The sequence below is a fragment of the Artibeus jamaicensis genome, unplaced genomic scaffold (assembly GCF_021234435.1).
Source record: "Artibeus jamaicensis isolate MK-2021 breed Jamaican fruit bat unplaced genomic scaffold, CSHL_Jam_final contig_426, whole genome shotgun sequence".
In the NCBI taxonomy this organism is placed as follows: domain Eukaryota; kingdom Metazoa; phylum Chordata; class Mammalia; order Chiroptera; family Phyllostomidae; genus Artibeus; species Artibeus jamaicensis.
This window is the reverse complement of record NW_026521826.1, coordinates 3784936-3802942: the sequence shown is the minus strand read 5'-3', so window position 1 is coordinate 3802942 and position 18007 is coordinate 3784936. Positions and strand designations below refer to the sequence as shown.

At 40.7% G+C, this 18007-nt stretch overlaps 2 protein-coding genes across 4 annotated transcripts in view; one reads left to right on the top strand and one right to left on the bottom strand.

Moving 5' to 3' along the window:
- The window catches only part of DHTKD1 (dehydrogenase E1 and transketolase domain containing 1), a 66781-nt gene extending 50820 nt beyond the window's left edge, over positions 1 to 15961 (bottom strand). The window contains exon 1 of the mRNA XM_037155187.2: positions 15693 to 15961. The gene's annotated coding sequence lies outside the window, so the exon portion shown is untranslated. The remainder of the gene's footprint in view (positions 1 to 15692) is intronic.
- A 577-nt stretch (positions 15962 to 16538) lies between these two features.
- The window catches only part of UPF2 (UPF2 regulator of nonsense mediated mRNA decay), a 119872-nt gene continuing 118403 nt past the window's right edge, over positions 16539 to 18007 (top strand). For 2 of the 3 annotated variants that reach the window (XM_053665764.1, XM_053665762.1), the window contains exon 1: positions 16539 to 16634. The gene's annotated coding sequence lies outside the window, so the exon portion shown is untranslated. Of the gene's footprint in view, positions 16635 to 17027; positions 17720 to 18007 lie in introns of those variants that run through there. The other variant, XM_053665763.1, reaches the window with a different exon arrangement.

Below are 18007 nucleotides of genomic sequence, written 5' to 3'. Positions count from 1 at the left end.
TTCTCCCAGGTGCACGATCTTTGCCTTTCTCCTAAGCTCCAAGAGTCTTTCTTCTACTTCTATAATTTGTTTCCTTAGCCTACGCACCCCACTTGGCTCACTTTTACTACCTCTGCCACTTTCTAAATAAACTTCTTATAATTTGAAAAAATATGGAAGCTTACATATGAAGGTCTAGATTTCCAGTTTTTCTTTAAAAGCTAGAAGATCTGTCTAGACTGAACCCACTTTTTTAAAATTTTAATTGTTGTTCAAGTAGTTTTCTGTTTACCCCATCCCACCCCACCTCCCCAACCCTCCCCATCTCTCTCCCATTTCAACCGCCCCCCCCATTATTGTCTATGTGTTCTTTATACTTGTTCCTGCAAAGCCTTCCTCTTTGCCCCTGAAATTCCCTCCCCTCTCCCCTCTGGTCACTGTCAGCCTGTTCTCAATTTCAGTGTCTTTGGTTATATTTTGCTTGTTTGTTTGTTTTATTGATTAGGTTCCTGTTAAAAGTGAGATCCTATGGTATTTGTCTTCCACCTCCTGGCTTATTTTGCTTAGCATAGTGCTTTCCAGTTCCATCCATGCTCTTGCAAAGGGTAGGAGCTCCTTCTTTCATTCTGCTGCATAGAATTTCATTGTGTAAATGTATCATAGTTTTCGAAGCACTCGTTTATAATGATCACTCAGGTTGCTTCCAGCACTTGGCTATTATAAATTGTGCTGCTATGAACATTGGGATGCATAGATTCTTTTGAATTGATGTTTCAGGATTCCTAGGGTATAATCCCAGCAGTGGAATTGCTGGGTCAGAAGGCAGATCCATTTTTAGTTTTCTGAGAAAATTCTGTACTGTTTTCCATAGTGGTTGTACCAGTCTGCAATCCCACCATGAACCCACTTTCCTTTACGGCAAAAAACCAGCTGGAGCTGAGTAGTGGCTGTCCTCTTTAGGTGGCATGTGTGTGCCACTTTTGTTTACACCACTCTTAACTTTATGTGGTCTGCCTGCCTGAATCCTTTAGCCACTTGGATTTGCAATCTCTAGTCTGCTTTGATTTTGCCTGCCCCTTTTTTCACCTTTATGGACTCCCACTTCCTGAGGCCTCACTATGCTCCAGCGACGCTATATTCAGTCCCTTGAACACTTTTTCCTATTTAAAGATCTTCACACATACCATTCCCTCTGCCAGAAAAGCTCATTCTCCTCCTCGCCCTGCCCCCAACAACACAGACACATGGTTAACCCCTGTCCTTTGCTGGGCTCAGTGTTACTTTCTGAAAAAAGTGCTCCTGACCCCCTTGGCTAGTTTTACTCTACTTCACACTCTCATAGCACTCTACACATTTCCTTCTCACATTCATATAATATGAAAAGTGCTTCTTGAATACCAGATACATCATAACTGTAGTTATCTAAATTCATTCTAGTTATAGTATTTTTAATTGTTCTCTCTCTACTCTTCCTTCCAAGCATAATTACATAATTGATTAAATATATGTAGCTTAATGTGAGTATGATGTGACTCCTGTGTGGGTGGCCCTCCCACTAAGCTGTAAGCTACAAGAGTGTGGAGATTATGGGTTTTTTTCTTTTGATCTTTTGATCTTTGAGAGGCCACCTACAATAACAATGTGACCATTTTTAGAAATGTGTGCATGAGGGATACACAGCATTCTTAATTATTGCCTATCAATCACGTACTCTCTCATGTAACTCTTCCACTGACTGCTATGACATTCTGCCCCAAAAGTGGTAGCCATTTTCATTAGCTTATTTTTAAATTGATACTGAATGTTGGGTATGAAAAGACATACTAAGGGGCTTCCCTGTTTAGATGAATCTTGCACTCAGCTAGAAGAAATAGGCCTGGCTGGTGCAGCTCAGTTGGTGGGAGTGTCACTGCGTAGACCAGAATGTCACAGGTTCAATTCCCAGTCAGGGCACACACCTAGGTTGTGCGTTCAATCCCCAGTTCCCGTGCATTCAAGAAGGCAACAAAAGTAATGTTTCTCTCTTACATCTATGTCTCTCTCTCTCTTTCTCTCTCTCCCTTCCTCACTGTCTAAAAGCAATGAGGACAAAAATAGTAAAATAAATAAATGGGAAGAAATGGGGTAAATACACTGCTATGGCTATTTCTATAGCTTCCATGGGAAAAACTTACGGAAGGATAATGTGTATATTGTATCACCAGTGCAGAATCTTTCAGAAGAAAAATAAGCTAGAAATGACACCCATTACTTTACCTTACCCTTAGCACCTGATACAAGAAGTGAAAAGACGCCAGAAGACTCTCTGGGTAATAACCCTTTTTTCCCAGTTATATTTCTCAATGTGACGTTATCATCCTGGGTTATGAAGGCAACATTTTTTCACTTGGATTCTTAAACACTTGGAAGAAATAAGGTGTATTGCCAAAATTAAATTAAAATAATGAAGTTGGGGATCATAAAGTGTAACCTACTCATTTTTTAAATGATGCGTCTGAGTCAGAGGCAGGTTATGAACGATTTGCCCTACTTTCCCTGTGTTACATGTGCAGAAGCCAGACTCTGAGACAGGACACTAGGTCTTTCCTTCCCAGCCCAACCCCCTTTCCTTTGTACTTTCATGGGCACAGGGTTAGTAACATATTGATCTGACTTAAGCAGACACTTTGTGTATGTATATGTGTATATATATATACATATATATAATACATATACATATATATATACGTGTATATATATATACATATATATATACAGGTCTATCTCCTTAGAATTAGATTATAAAATCATATCCACATATTCTACATTCTGACTGAGTAAAAGGGGATATCTGTATTATCCTGTGTGTGCTATTTGGTTACATAAGGTAGGAGAAACATTTTAGAATGGGAGGAAATATTATGTAAGAGCATGAACTTTGGAATCAGGCAGTCCTAAGTGGAGATTTTATTTAGCAGCTGTGTCATCCTGGGCACATCATTTAACCATGCTAAGCCCTAATTCCCCCATCTCTAACAACAAGGAAAACAGTATCTACTAAATCAACAATTTTCATCTTTTTTACCTCATGGCGCACACACACTAATTACTAAAATTTGCAGCACACCTATATATATATATATTTTGCCAAACCGACAAAAACTAGGTGTAATTTTGATTCATTCACACCAGACAGCTATTGTTATGTTGAATACTGTTGTCATTTTTTCATTTGACACTCTAAGGGGAAAGAGGTCAGTGCCTCTGACTGAACAGTCAGGAACTGTGTGCTTTCAAAATTCTTGCAGCACACTGATTGAAAATCACTGTATTAGACTCACTGATTAATGCCTGACACACACTAAGAAAGAGGTGTCTGTTTATTTCTCTCCATTCATCCATTCAACAGCTCAGTATTAAAAACTTGAATCACATAGAAAGGGTATGGTTTCGGGTACTTGGGCTATTAGGAGTTGGTGTTTTGCAAGACAGCCCAGAGCAAGCAGAAGGAAGGAAATAACCAAGATTAGAGCAGAGCTTAATGACATAGAGACTAAAAGCACAATTCTAAGGATCAACAAATCCAGGAGCTGGTTTTTTGAAAAGATAAACAAAATAGACAAGCCTTTAAGTAGGCTCATCAAGAAAAGAAGAGAGAGGACTCAAATAAACACAATCAGAAATGAAAGAGGAGAAATTACAACTGATACCACAGAAATAGAAGGGATTGTTAGAAATTACTATGAAGAACTGTATGCCAAGAAATTTGAAAACCTAGGGAAAATGGACACATTTCTAGAAAAATATAATCTTCCAAAACTTAATGAAAAAGAAACAGAAAATCTGAACATACCAATAACAGCAAAAGAAATTGAAGCAGTAATCAAAAAACTCCTATCACACAAAAGCCCTGGACCAGATGGTTTCACAGGAGAATTCTACAAAGCATTTAAGGAAGAGCTAACCCCTATTCTTCACAGACTATTCCAAAAAATCCAGAAGGATGGAAAACTCCCAGATTCTTTTTATGAAGCCAGCATCATCCTAATTCCAAAACCAGATAGAGACGCAACAAAGAAAGAAAACTTCAGGCCAATATCGCTCATGAACATAGACGCTAAAATCCTCAACAAAATACTGGCAAATCGCATCCAACAATATATCAAAAAGATCATACACCATAACCAAGTGGGATTCATCTCAGGTATGCAAGGATGGTTCAACATTCACAAATCAGTAAATGTAATTCATCACGTAAACAAAAGCAAAGACAAAAACCACATGATCATATCAATAGACATGGAAAAAGCTTTTGATAAGGTACAACACCCATTTATGATAAAAACACTCAGCAAAGTGGGAATAGAGGGAGCATACCTCAATATAATAAAGGCCATTTATGAGAGACCTACAGCCAACATCATACTCAATGGGCAAAAACTAAAAGCTTTTCCACTAAGATCAGGAACAAGACAAGGTTGTCCACTTTCACCACTTCTATTCAATATAGTTTTGGAAGTTTTGCCCACAGTGATCAGGCAAGAAAAGGAAGTAAAAGGCATCCAAATAGGAAAGGAGGAAACAAAACTGTCACTGTTTGCAGATGAAATGATAGTGTATATGGAAAATCCTATAGACTCTACCAAAAAACTGCTCAAACTAATTAATGAATTTGGCAAAACGGCGGGATACAAAGTCAATATCCAGAAATCAAAGGCATTTTTGTATACTAACAATGAATCAGCAAGAAGCAGAAATCAAGAAAAAAATCCCATTTGATATAGAAAAAAGAAAAATAAAATATCTGGGAATAAACCTAACTAAGGAGGTAAAAGACCTGTATGCAGAAAACTACACAGCCCTGAAGAAAGAAATCAGGGAGGACACAAACAAATGGAAACATATACCTTGTTCATGGATTGGAAGAATTAACATCATCAAAATGCCCATACTACCCAAAGCAATAGACAGATTCAATGCAATACCTGTTAAAGTACCAATGGTATATTTCACAGACATAGAACAAACACTTCAAAAATTTATATGGAACCATAAACGAGCCTGAATAGCAGCTGCACTTTTGAGAAAGAAGAACAAAGTAGGAGGGATCACAATACCTGATATCAAACTGTATTACAAGGCCACTGTAATCAAAACAGCCTGGTACTGGTATAAAAACAGGCACATAGACCAGTGGAACAGAACAGAGAGCCCAGAAATCAACCCAACTCTCTACAGTCAATTAGTATTTGACAAAGGGGGCAGTAACATAAAATGGAGTAAAGATAGCTTCTTTAACAAATGTTGTGGGAAAACTGGACAGCCACGTGCAAAAAAATGAAACTTGAGCACAAACTTACACCATACACCAAAATAAATTCAAGGTGGATAAAAGACTTAAATATAAGCCGTGACACTATTAAAGTTCTAGAGGAAAACATTGGCAAGAAAATCTCAGATATTTCATGCAGCAACATTTTTTACTGATATGTCCCCTAGAGCAAGGAATATAAAGAAAAGAATAAACAAATGGGATCTCATCAAAATAAAAAGCTTCTGCATGGCTAAAGAAAACAGTATTAAATTAAAAAGACAACCAACTGCATGGGAAAACATATTTGCCAATGATACCTCAGACAAGGGTTTAATCTCCAAAATATACAAAGAACTTACACGACTCCACTCTAAGAAGACATCTAACCCAATTAAAAAATGGGAAAAGGACTTGAACAGACACTTCTCCAAAGAGGACATACAGAATATCCAGAGACACGTGAAGAGATGCTCAATATCGTTAGCTATCAGAGAGATGCAAATTAAAAGCACAATGAGATACCACTTTACACCAGTCAGGATGGCTATCATAAACAAAGCAACTAACAACAAATGTTGGAGAGGTTGTGGGGAAAAGGGGTCCTTAGTTCACTGTTGGTGGGATTGCAGACTGGTACAACCATTATGGAAAACAGCATGGAATTTTCTCAGAAAAATAAAAATCCACCTGCCTTTTGACCCAGCAATTCCACTGCTAGGATTATATCCCAAGAATCTTAAAACATCAATATCAAAGAACCTATGCACCACAATGTTCATAGCAGCACAATTTACAATAGCCAAGAGTTGGAAGCAACCTAGGTGCTCTACAGTAAATGAATGGATCAAACAATTGTGGTATATATACACAATGGAATTCTATGCAGCAGAGAGAAAGAAGGAGCTACTACCCTTTGCAACAACATGGATGGAACTGGAAAGCATTATGCTGAGTGAAATAGGCCAGGTGTTGAAAGACAAATACCATATGATCTCACCTTTAACAGGAAGCTAAACAACAAAATAAACAAGCAAGCAGAATAAAAACAAAGACACTGAAATAGAGGACAAGGGAACAGTGACCAGAGGGGAGAGGGAAGGGAATTTAAGGGGGAAGGGGGAGGGATTTGAAGGAACAAATGTGAAGGATGCAGGGACGAGAGTTAGGGGGGGTGGAGATGGGAGGGAAGTGGGGAGCACGGGATGGGGGGGCTGGGATGGGAGAAATAGACAAAAAACTGTACTTGAAAAATAACTAAAAAAAAAGAGCTGGTATTCTGAATGATAAAAATAAAACTCTAGTCTATTAGGGTGATTTGTGATGCAAGCTTAGAAATAATTCACAATGAGAAGGAAATGTAGAGTAAAGTTTTCATTCACTATCCAAGAAAGGAGAAGGGCATGGTGTGGAGAGATAGATATACCAGCATTTAGGGGTAGGGGCTTTCAGCTTTCAATGGATTAAAAAAGGGTGAAGGGGGCTGCTGCTGTGCAGCCCCTGAGCTGTTAAGGCACTGTAACACCAGGCTACGCTTTGTCCCAATGTTACCTTCTGCCTGTGGCTGTAGGGAGCAGTTAGTTCTGTTCTTGCTTTCCAGTAATTTCCAGTCCTGGGGACAGAAGCTCAGAAGAGTAAAATGGCAGTCATGTTTAACAAGGTCATAGGCCTGCTCAGTAATTGGTGCCACATAGCAAATGACGCTGACTTCATCCTTTTATAGTCTATGACTGTTTCCTGTAAAACATTCTCTTCTTTCACTCTGCTTTAATTCTACACATGCCAGTATCAGTTTACAGGATTTTCTCCCTCTTCCAAGAAAGCATTTGTAGGGGAGAAAAAACTTTTCCTTTATCTTCTTAGGTTCTTTCAGTGGGTGGGTGCAAATTAAACTAACAAAGCAGATTAACAGGAGAAAAGACATACAATTTTTATTAATGTGTATGTATGTACACAGGAGTTCACACAAAAAAGTGAAACATAAAGAGGTCATTAGACTTGGTGCTTACAGACATTTTAACAGAGGACGGGTGCTTGGGTTTCAAAAGATGATAAATCATAGGGAAGTGACTAGGCAATATACAAGGGTTTATTGCCCCCAAAACCCCAGAATTTATTTTTAAAATTGTGTATTTATTCTTACATGTTTAAACTTCCATCACCTTCAAAGTACTCTCCATTTGATGCAATATTCCTATTGACACGTTTTTCCACTGCTCAAAACTGCTTTTAACTCATCGATTTTGATGCCCTTTAGTGCTTCTGATGTTTTTTGGTTTGGCCTCTTCCACATAGGTACAATGTTTCCCTTTGAGACTTTGTTCATCCAGGAGAAACAACAAAAAAAAGTCACTAGGGGTGAGATCAGATGAATAGGAAGGATGGGTCATGTAGGTCATGCCATTTTGGGTCAAAAACTGCTGAACATTCATTGCATTGTGCTCATAAATCACCCACCATGAAGTGGACAAATGTGCTGAGTCTTCAAAAAAAATTCGCTGAAGCCTAATGCAGCCTCTCACAATAACACCAGCTGGTACAGTAATACAGACTGGTTCCTAGAACACTCACCTAGTAGGATGAGCCTGTATTCTAAAGGGTCTGTTCTGGCATGAGAGAACTAATGAAATATAGTTATCTTATTTGCATAAACAAACCAATCTGATTGTTGACACTCCATCTCCCCTGTTGAGTTACTCTCCTATTCCTCATGGGGAGTTTGTGAGGGGGGTGTACACCCACACAAAGGGAAGTTCAAGCCCTGCTTTTGGGCAAATAAAGGGGAGTTCTAGAGAACTCTTCCCACATCTTTTCTTAATTGCCTTCACCTCAAAATAGTATTTTCCACCAAATAGCACATTTGGGGGTGGCAATCTGGATCCCCTTGAGCACCAGTAACTAAAAAATAGAAAAAGAAGTAGATAGGCTTAAAAACCAATATTAAGTTCAGTTTTGGACTGCCTAGGTTTGAAGTATGTGGAATATTTCATCAGAGAGATTACAATACAGAACAGGAATTAAAGAATTAAGACCAGTTAGATGACAGAGGCTTATCCCTTAGTTCCCCCAAAGAACACTGAGAATGCTTATTCTGCTGGACAACTTGAAGTGAAACCGAAATTAGAGATGACATTTACAAATCTCTGTCATTATTGGTTACAATAACTGAGAACACTTCCTTTTTCCTTTCTTTTTTCAGCTTTATTGAGATATAAATTGATAAACAATATTGTAAGATCTTTAATTAAGGTTATAAGCAGTGGCTTGACTTTCCCTTCTTTTTAATATTCATTTTAAAGTTCACTGTCATAGCAAAATTTATAATCCTGAAGTAAAAGGTTTCAGGTGTTGGTTTCCCCACAGTGTTAGGGCAAAGAAAGGGCGGTTTTAAAGCACCATTTATGCAAATTGCAAAGCCATTTATATTGTGTTTATTGTTTCCAAAGTGATTTAGAAATAGCACCGAGTTCTAAGTGCTTTTATTTGAATTACCTCATTTACTATTCACAAAACCCTATGAAAAGCTATTACAGCATTATTGTCACCATTTTAAAGAATAAAAGCCTATGATCTAAACTGTTTAAAGAATTAGCCCAAGTTCAAATAGCTGGTAAATGCTGAAAATAAAATTTGAACTCATGTAGTCTGACTTCAGAGATGCATGTTCTTTACTTTCCCCTGTGGCTTCTAAACCACTTCCCTTCCACTTTTTCAAAAGCCTTGGCTCCTTTGGATTCCTACTTTCTGTCTATTTCTCCAGCTACTGCAGGTCTTCTGTACCACCTGTCTGTCTCCTTTAATGCACAGAAATTCTGGCTCTTTGGTCACTGTTTTCTTTATTCTCTACTGTCAATACATTACTGCACACACACACGCGCACACACACACACACACACATTCTCCGGTCCCTTGACTTCCTTCTGTAACCCAGCTTGGATTCCATGATCCTTCACTATAATCATTCTCTTGCAAACACCCCTGATTCCTTTACTCTTCTCTTTCTCTGTCAACATTTTCACGGAAAAAAAAGCTACAACCCTGATTAAACCTAATTACCCATCTCTTCTAAAGAAACTGGCATACATATCCTGGGTGATTTTATTTTAAGTTCATGACTGCAAACCTCAGGTAGCTTCCACCATGACCTGTCAATCCACACTATGCCTCTCCATTGCTTTCACACTCTTCAAGGTGTTTCTTTCATACTTTCTCCTGTTTTTTGAAAACTCCCACAATCTCTCCCTCAGCTCTTGGTTGCTGGCTAACCTTGCCTCCAATTTCGCTGAGAAAATAATACTAATCAGGAAGAACATAGGACTTCCGCCAAGATGGAGGCATAGGTGGAGACACTGTGCTTTCTCCTGCAACCAAGTTTAGAGATAACAAAATATTAGCAACAGAAAACACAGCCAGAACACAGAAAATTGAACTTTTTGGAAGTCTAACAACAACAAATTCTCCAGCCTGACTGGTAAGAGGGGCGAAGCCAGCAGCTGGTGGAGCAGGGTTGCACAGGAAAACTCGGTCAGACGGACTCAAGCGTACAGATCGCAGGCGTGGGGTTGCAACGGAGGGTGGACCCAGTGAGCGACCGGCATACCCAGCGAGGGAGCAGGGCAGCTGGTTGACTGTGGTCCCGCATTCGTGCACAGATAGACCAGTGAGGGGAGTGGGAGGTGAGACGACGGACCGAGCAGGCCCCAGTGACAAGAGGCAGCACATGGGCCGCCATTTCTGGCTCTGACCCCGTCCCCACATACAGCATCACAACCCAGGACCTGGGCGCCCCGCCCTGGTAAACACCTAAGGCTCCGCCCCTCATAATTAATGTCCGTGAACAGGCCAAAAATGGCTCAAGAAGATCTCAAAGCCCCAGAGCCTATAAATCTAAGCAATGAAGAAATAGCAAAACTTTCAGATGCACAGTTTAAAACACTGGTGATCAGGACGCTCACAGAACTGGTTGATTTTAGTCACAAATTAGAGGAACATATGAAGGCTAAACTCATTAAAATGAAGGGAATTGCACAGGAAACCAATAGTGATAAGAGGAAACTGGGACTCGAATCAATAGAGTGAACCAGAAGGAAGAAAATAATGGCCAAACAGGAAAATATGAAGAAACAAGAATTCAAAAAAATGAGAAGAGACTTAGAAACCTCCAGGGCATCTTTAAATGCTCCAACATCCGAATTATAGGGGTACCAGAAGGCGGAAAGGAACAGCCACCAGTGGAAAACTTATTTGAACAAATAATAAAGGAGAACTTCCCCATTCTGGCAAAGGAAATAGACTTCCAGGAAATCCAGGAAGCTCAGAGAGTCCCAAAGAAGTTGGACTCAAGAGGGAACACACCAAGGCACATCATCATTACATTAGCCAAGATTCAAATGAAAGAGAGAATCCTAGAAGCAGCAAGAGATAAGGGGACTGTCACCTACAAAGGAGATCCCATCAGACTGTCAGCTGATTTCTCAAAAGAGACCCTACAGGCAAGAAGGGGCTGGAAAGAGGTATTCCAAGTCATGAAATCCAAAGATCTACAAGATTACTCTATCCAGCAAAGCTTTCCTTTAGAATGGAAGGACAGATAAAGTGCTTCTCAGATAAGATCAAATTCAAGGAGTTCATCATCACCAAGCCCTTATTATATGAAATGTTAGAGGGACTTATCTAAGAAAAAGAAGATAAAAGATGAACAGTGAAAGGACAGCAAACTCACAGTTATTAACAACCACACCTAAAACAAAAGTAAACTAAAAGGACAGCTAGATCAGGAGCGGAAACATAGAAATGAAGATCTCATGGAGGGTTAGTAATAGGGGAGTGGGAGGAGGAGAAGGGGGAGAAGGTACAGAAAATAAGTAGCATAGATGGTAGGTAGAAAATAGGGGGCAAGAATAGTATGGGAAATATAGAATCTAAAGAACTTGAGACACATGGTCATAAACTAAAGGGGGGAATCGTGGGGGTGGGGGGTTCAGGGTGGAGGGGAATGAAGGGGGGAATAGAACAACTGTAATGGTATAATCAATAAAATTTTAAAAAATGCAATGAGCTGTAAAAAAAAGAACATAGTACCACCTACAAATCTACAAGCCAATTTGTACATGCCTCCATCTGCCTCTTCTCTCTTGATATCATGTAGAAATGTCTCTGCTTCTCTCAAAGGCACTCTTTCCACTTATGCTTTATTATTTATTTTTAATCCTTACTCAAGCATATGTTTCTTGATTTTAGAGACTGAAAGGAAGGTGGGGCAGGGGCACAAAGAAACATGGACGTGAGAGAGAGACATCGATCAGTTGCCTCTCATACATGCCCAGACCAAGGATCAAACTGCAACCTAGGTATGCACCTTGACCTGCAATCAATTTTTGGGGCAGTGTGTGTTGGGGGAAAGGGGTAGGGTGATGCTAAAACCAACTGAGCCACCTGGCCAGGGCTCCACTTGTTCTTAGGATTCCGTTCCTTCTCACCAACACAAGGATTTTGCTTCTGTATTGTCATTTTTCCTCTCTCCTGCATCATTAATATTTCCCTCCCCATGGGAACATTCTCATTAGTGTACATTCTGTATATCCCTCATTTAAAAAAAATGCTATGAAGAGCGCTGGCTGGTGTGGCTCAGTGGGGTTAGCACCAACTTGCAAACTGAAAGGTAATTCCCTGGTTCCATTCCCCATCAGGGCATGTGCCTGGGCTGCAAGCCCAGTCCCTAGTTTGGGGTGTATGAGAGGCAGCTGATGGACGTTTCTATCCCTCTCTTCCTCTCTCTCCAAAATAAGAAAGATATAAAAGATACAATAAAATCTTCCCTGACCTGACATTCTCCTACAGTTATGTTTTGAGTACTCTTTGCCACAATATTTCTCAGATACCAATCTGTCCCCAACTATTCCACTGAACTGCCTCCTGCAAAGTCAATATTGATCTTTATGATGTCAATCCATTTAGCACATTTGGGACAGTTACCCACTTTTTTCCTTGAAGCACCTCTTTTCTTAGCTTTCATGACATTACACTGGCCAGGTTGTTCCTTTCCTCAATCACTATCCTTTTTAGAGACCTAACCTCTATATCTATAAGTTTCTCAGGGCTTAGGACTGGACCCTCTTCTCTTTTTACATTTCCTTTGGTGCGCTCATTCTTTCTTATGGCTTTAAATACTGGCTATGTTGATGACATTCAAACTGTCATTTCTACGCTAGAATTCTCCTCTGATTTCCAACTATCCATTTTATGTCTGTAGTTGGACAACTGAGACCTTCTAATTCTTCAGGTTTCTGTTCAAATTTTGCATGATTAAAGGCTTTCCTGGCCCTGGTTGCATTACTCAATTGGTTCGAGTGTCTTCCTGATACCTCAAAGTTGTGGATTCAATCTCTAGTCAGGACACATACAAGTATCAGCCAATGAATGCATAAATAAGTGGAATGACAAATTGGTGTTTTTCTCCCTCTCTCCCTTCTTCTCTCTTTAAAATCAATATTCTATTTTTTTTTAAGGCTTCCCTGATCACTCTGCAGTAGCCATCCTCTTCTCTCTCTGCGGTTCCTCTCCATGATATTTCCCTCTTTATTTCCTTTGTGGCATTTATTCTAACTTTTTAATTTGTTTTTTACTACCTACCTGCTGCATTAGATCATAATCTTATTTGCTGGGCTTCTAAGTATCTGCTATAACATACACTGTTCTAAGCATTCTATAAGTATTAAGATCTCTGTTTTGTTGACTAAACACATTAAAAGCTAAAAAAAAATGTAACCCCGCAATACTTCACTTCTACTTTGTGAAGTGAATAGAAGTCAGTGTTTGTAAACTGATTTTCAATCTTACAGTTCCATAAGAAATTTCATTATCACTTGGTAGCTAGTATTATGCTTGATATACTTAACATTTATATTTGTTTAAACATACCCTCAACACTTAGATTTCTTATTGAATGGATATATCCCAGCACATTAACTTTAGAAACTATTAAGTAAGACACAGAGGTAAAGTTGTTGAAAATTCTCCACCACAAAGAGGCAGTTGCTTGAAAAAACAGGTGGTGCCCCAGCCAGATGGGTTAGTTGGTTGGAGTATCATCATATGCCCCAAAAGGTGTGGGTTCCACCCAAGTCAGGGCACACATCTAGGTTGCAGGTGTATGGAAGGCATGTATGGGAAGCAACCAATGATGGTTCTCTCTCCCTTTCTCTCTCTCTAAAATCAATAAGCATATTTGTGGGTAAGGACTGCAAAAAAAAAGAATAAACAGTAGTTTAACGTAGGTTAAATTAGTTACACTGGACACTGGCTCCTAAAACAGCTGGAACTGCTTATGGTACAACACACACCCAGCAGACCACCATATAGCAAATCTCACATTAAGCCTGATTGTTTTTTTTAAACTCAGGGTTTGTCCTACCCTGTAATTATAATCTCTTTCCTTGCCTTTTGCTTTCTTTTGTGAAGCAGCATTGTAACCAGGTTTTAAGTAGAAAATAGTATTATGTAAACACACACACACATATATAGCAGTTTCTCTTTTTTTCATGTGGTATAGTTGTCTTGAATGGAGCAGGCAAAAAGAATGGACATTTTGAAAATTTTCTCAATAAAATATCTAGATAAGCACTTCAATCCTAAATACGATGTAGTTTCACAAAATATACTTATTAGTTTTGTGGTCTTGAGTAAATTACTTAGTCTTTCTGTTACTCAGTTCCTATAAAATGGGGATCATAATACAGGATTATTATATAATTAAAATAACAAATATAAAATAGCAAATGCTCAATAAAAATGTCATTCTTTCAACACCGGAGGAAATGCAAAGATTGACTTAATTTAGGATAAGAAGGATTTATTTATCAATAGCGTGGGTAAAGGATACTTTGAAATGTGGGTGGCTATCACCAGTGTTTGAGGACAGTTCTCTCATAATTATCAATGGTACAGAGAGCAGTATTTGTGTTTTTCTTTTACTACCTTGTAAATGATTAACCTATTTAGTATTTTTTTTTAAGCTTGAAATACAGGAAGCATCAACATTCAGTTTGGGAGGGTAATTTGCATGCTAAGAATAAACGGTAAGTAAACACTAAAAACAAGGGGGCAAAAACTGAGTAAAATAGAAATCACACCTGCGTCAAGTATTTAAGGCTGGTAGCAGGTCATTTTGTGGGCTTGCAAATCCGATGGGGCGCCGCATGTGAAACAAGAATCAAGACCAGTTGTGTACCTTTGTTACCTAGGCTCCCGACCAGGCAAAGCCAACTGATAATACTAATACCTAGTCAGAAAATGTTGACAGACCCTAGCAGTGTTTGCATAAAAATCGGAAGGGAGTAAGTTGTGTGGATAAGCTGATATTTATTTTAAAAAGTCAACTTGGGTTCGCATTCGGAAGTAATGACAAGACCAGACAACAAAAACTAACAAAGCCATGGACAGACACCTTTCTAGGGAGGACATACAGAATATCCAGAGACACATGAAGAGATGCTCAATATCGCTAGCTATCAGAGAGATGCAAATTAAAACCACAATGAGATCACTTTACACCAGTCAGGATGGCTATCATAAACAAAGCAACTAACAACAAATGTTGGAGAGGTTGTGGGGAAAAGGGGTCCTTAGTTCACTGTTGGTGGGATTGCAGACTGGTACAACCATTATGGAAAACAGCATGGAATTTTCTCAGAAAAATAAAAATCCACCTGCCTTTTGACCCAGCAATTCCACTGCTAAAATTATATCCCAAGAATCCTAAAACATCAATATCAAAGAACCTATGCACCACAATGTTCATAGCAGCACAATTTACAATAGCCAAGAGTTGGAAGCAACCTAGGTGCTCGACAGTAAATGAATGGATCAAACAATTGTGGTATATATACACAATGGAATTCTATGCAGCAGAGAGAAAGAAAGAGCTACTACCCTTTGCAACGACATGGATGGAACTGGAAAGCATTATGTTGAGTGAAATAGGCCAAGTGCTGAAAGACAAATACCATATAATCTCACCTTTAACAGGAAGCTAAACAACAAAACAAACAAGCAAGCAAAATAAAAACAATGACACTGAAATAGAGAACAGGGGGACAGTGACCAGAGGGGGGAGGGGAGGGAATTTCAGGGGGAAAAAGGGGGAGGGATTTGGAGGAACAAATATGAAGGACACAGGGATGAGAACTAAGGGGGGTGGAAATGGGAGGGAGGTGGGAGCACAGGGCGGGGGTGGGGCTGGAATGGGAGAAATAAAAAACTGTACTTAAAAAATAACTAAATACAATTATTAAAAAAAAGAAACTAACAAAGCCAAAAAAAAAAAAAAAAGAAAGAAGGGAGTGATTTCATTCATTTACCGAAGGGAAATCATTCCATCGTAATTTTAAAAATTTGATTGCTAGAACCAGGTACTTTCTAATACCTGTATGGAGAAAGTGTTGATTCTTCTTCTGGCTAACAGGTTTTCTTGTCGAACACGTAAAACTGCGCCTGGAAATTCCCCTACGGGACTTTCGTAGTCTCTCTAGTAGAGCATTCTTATACCTACACCCATTCCTAACCAACTGCTACCTTCCTCACCAACCATGTTCCTTAGTTTCTCTAGTCTCTAATTTCCTAAATCTTCAACCTTACTCCTCGAATTAGTCCAATCAAACTTCCCCTTCTTAGACCTATTCCTTAGGTTCGCCGCAGGAAACTCCCACGAGAATCACGTGGGCAAACTTGTCCTTTTTGGCGTTCCGTAATTTTCCTGCTGTTCCACCGCCCTTCCTTACCTTCTGTTAGCTCCGCCCCGCCATTCCTGCTCCCCCCGCCTCTCCTCCACCCCCCTCCCCCAGGCTGGCGCTTGCGCAGCTCCAATTCAGGTGCTTTCCCTTTCCTGGCGACCAATCCACTTCCTGCCTCGGGCCCTCTGAACACTCCTCCCCTCACCTGGGGCCCTGGCTTGAGGTGCTGCATGTGGCTGTCCTGATGATTGCCTGTCCTGAAAAATTCTCTCCGCTCATCAAGTGGTGAATTCGAACAAACCGCTAAGTGTGTAACATCTGTATATTCCCTAGCTCTTGATCTACCGCCCCGTAGCTAAGCTAAGGGTATTCGTATGCAGGGGGATGGGAGACCCGGACTGTTTTTGATCTGGCAATTTAGCGGACAGCATTTTTCCTTCAACCTCTCTCCGCCCCGCCCCCACTCGCAGCCAGTCCGCACTGGTGAGTGGCGGGCGGGAGGGCCGGCGGGAGGAGGGGGAGCTGAGGGAAGGCGGGCCTACGGCTGGAAGATAGGTGGGGGGAGGGGAGGGGAGAGCCTGAGAGCTGGAGTTGGTGCTGGGAAACCCGGAGCTAATGTTGACAACAGGCTCGAGGTGAGTCCTGGAGAACATCCTTCTCCTCCGCTCCAACGACCGGGAAGAAGTAGGGCTCGGGGGCACCGGCCTGGACTCCTACTCCCTGGAGGACCCAAAAGGCGACTCCTCACCCCAGCGCTCCGGGGGCGGAAAGCTGGAGACGGACCGCAGGGTCCAGCTTCGTTCTCCTCAGACTCCTTTCTCGAAGGCTCCCCACCAACGCGGGAGACCCTGGTCCAGGGAAGGCATGTGGGGGACTGCCCCACATGTCGGGACTGGGCCTCGCGGCTGGAGGCGGGGAGCCTGCTGTGTCGGGGTGAAGGTGTTTGGGGGTGTGGAGTAGAGTGAGAATAGGTTGGGGAAAGCTCTTTGGGAGCCGGAGGGAAGCGAGGGCGAGGAAGTGGGGAGGGTGCTTGTGTGGGAGGATGTGGAGTAGGGAGACCAGCCAGAGAGTCTCCGTCTTCGGTAGTGTGGGAGTATGGGGTGCGAAGTTAGGGTTGGGGCAAGGATGGTCGTCGAAGGTGACCGTGGATACCGGTAGGAAGGGAAGTTGTGCCAGGGAAGCGTGTTAGGTATAGGTATGTGGGGCGAGAGCAGGGGTTTCTGGGAGATGCGTGACTAAGAAAAGGGGTTTTGGTGTGTTTGGTGGGCATAGATTATTTGGTTTACTTCATTTTCGTTTCATGGGCTAGTGATTCTTCACTTTGTCTTCATCCCAAGGCTCTTAGTACTCTTGTTAGTACTGTTGAACTAAGGAGATGATCACAGGATATTTGGTTTCCAGGTTGGCCAAGCAGAGTCAGCTCGCAGGCTTGGGGGTCACACTGGACCGGACCTTAAACTCTCTTTTTTGTTTTCGGACTTGTACGTAGTGATGCATCAGACCAAAGTGAAACTATTGCTCACCCTTCTTATTTATCAGTTTTTAGGTGTTTATAAAAATTACACAGCTCATGAAGAGAAGCATTTTTCAACTGTGGTGAAACTTGTAAGAACTTTCAGTGAGTCCTTTATACTAGGGACGTTCTTTACATTCAGAGACTGGTAAATAATGCTTCTGTGCTGTCTGCCCTTAGAACATTTGAATATCCCAGAATTAAAAGGTAAACAGCATTCTCTTACTATGGAGTGTTTTCAGAGGAGTCTGATTGTGATTTCATACAGAGTCTGTATGGTAGTTTCCAAAGGAGTATTTTTAAAAGGGAAACACCCCTCTCTGTGCACTCTTTCCCCAGTACATTCTGTTGGTACCTGTGTTACTAGTAAAACACTATTTTGGGAGCTAAGAAGGTGGTTTTAAAGCATGGCTTCCCTTTAAGGGCCATCTGAATGTAATTGTACTCAGTAATTTGTAAGAGCTAATTATATTCTAAGTAAAGATCAATACTGTC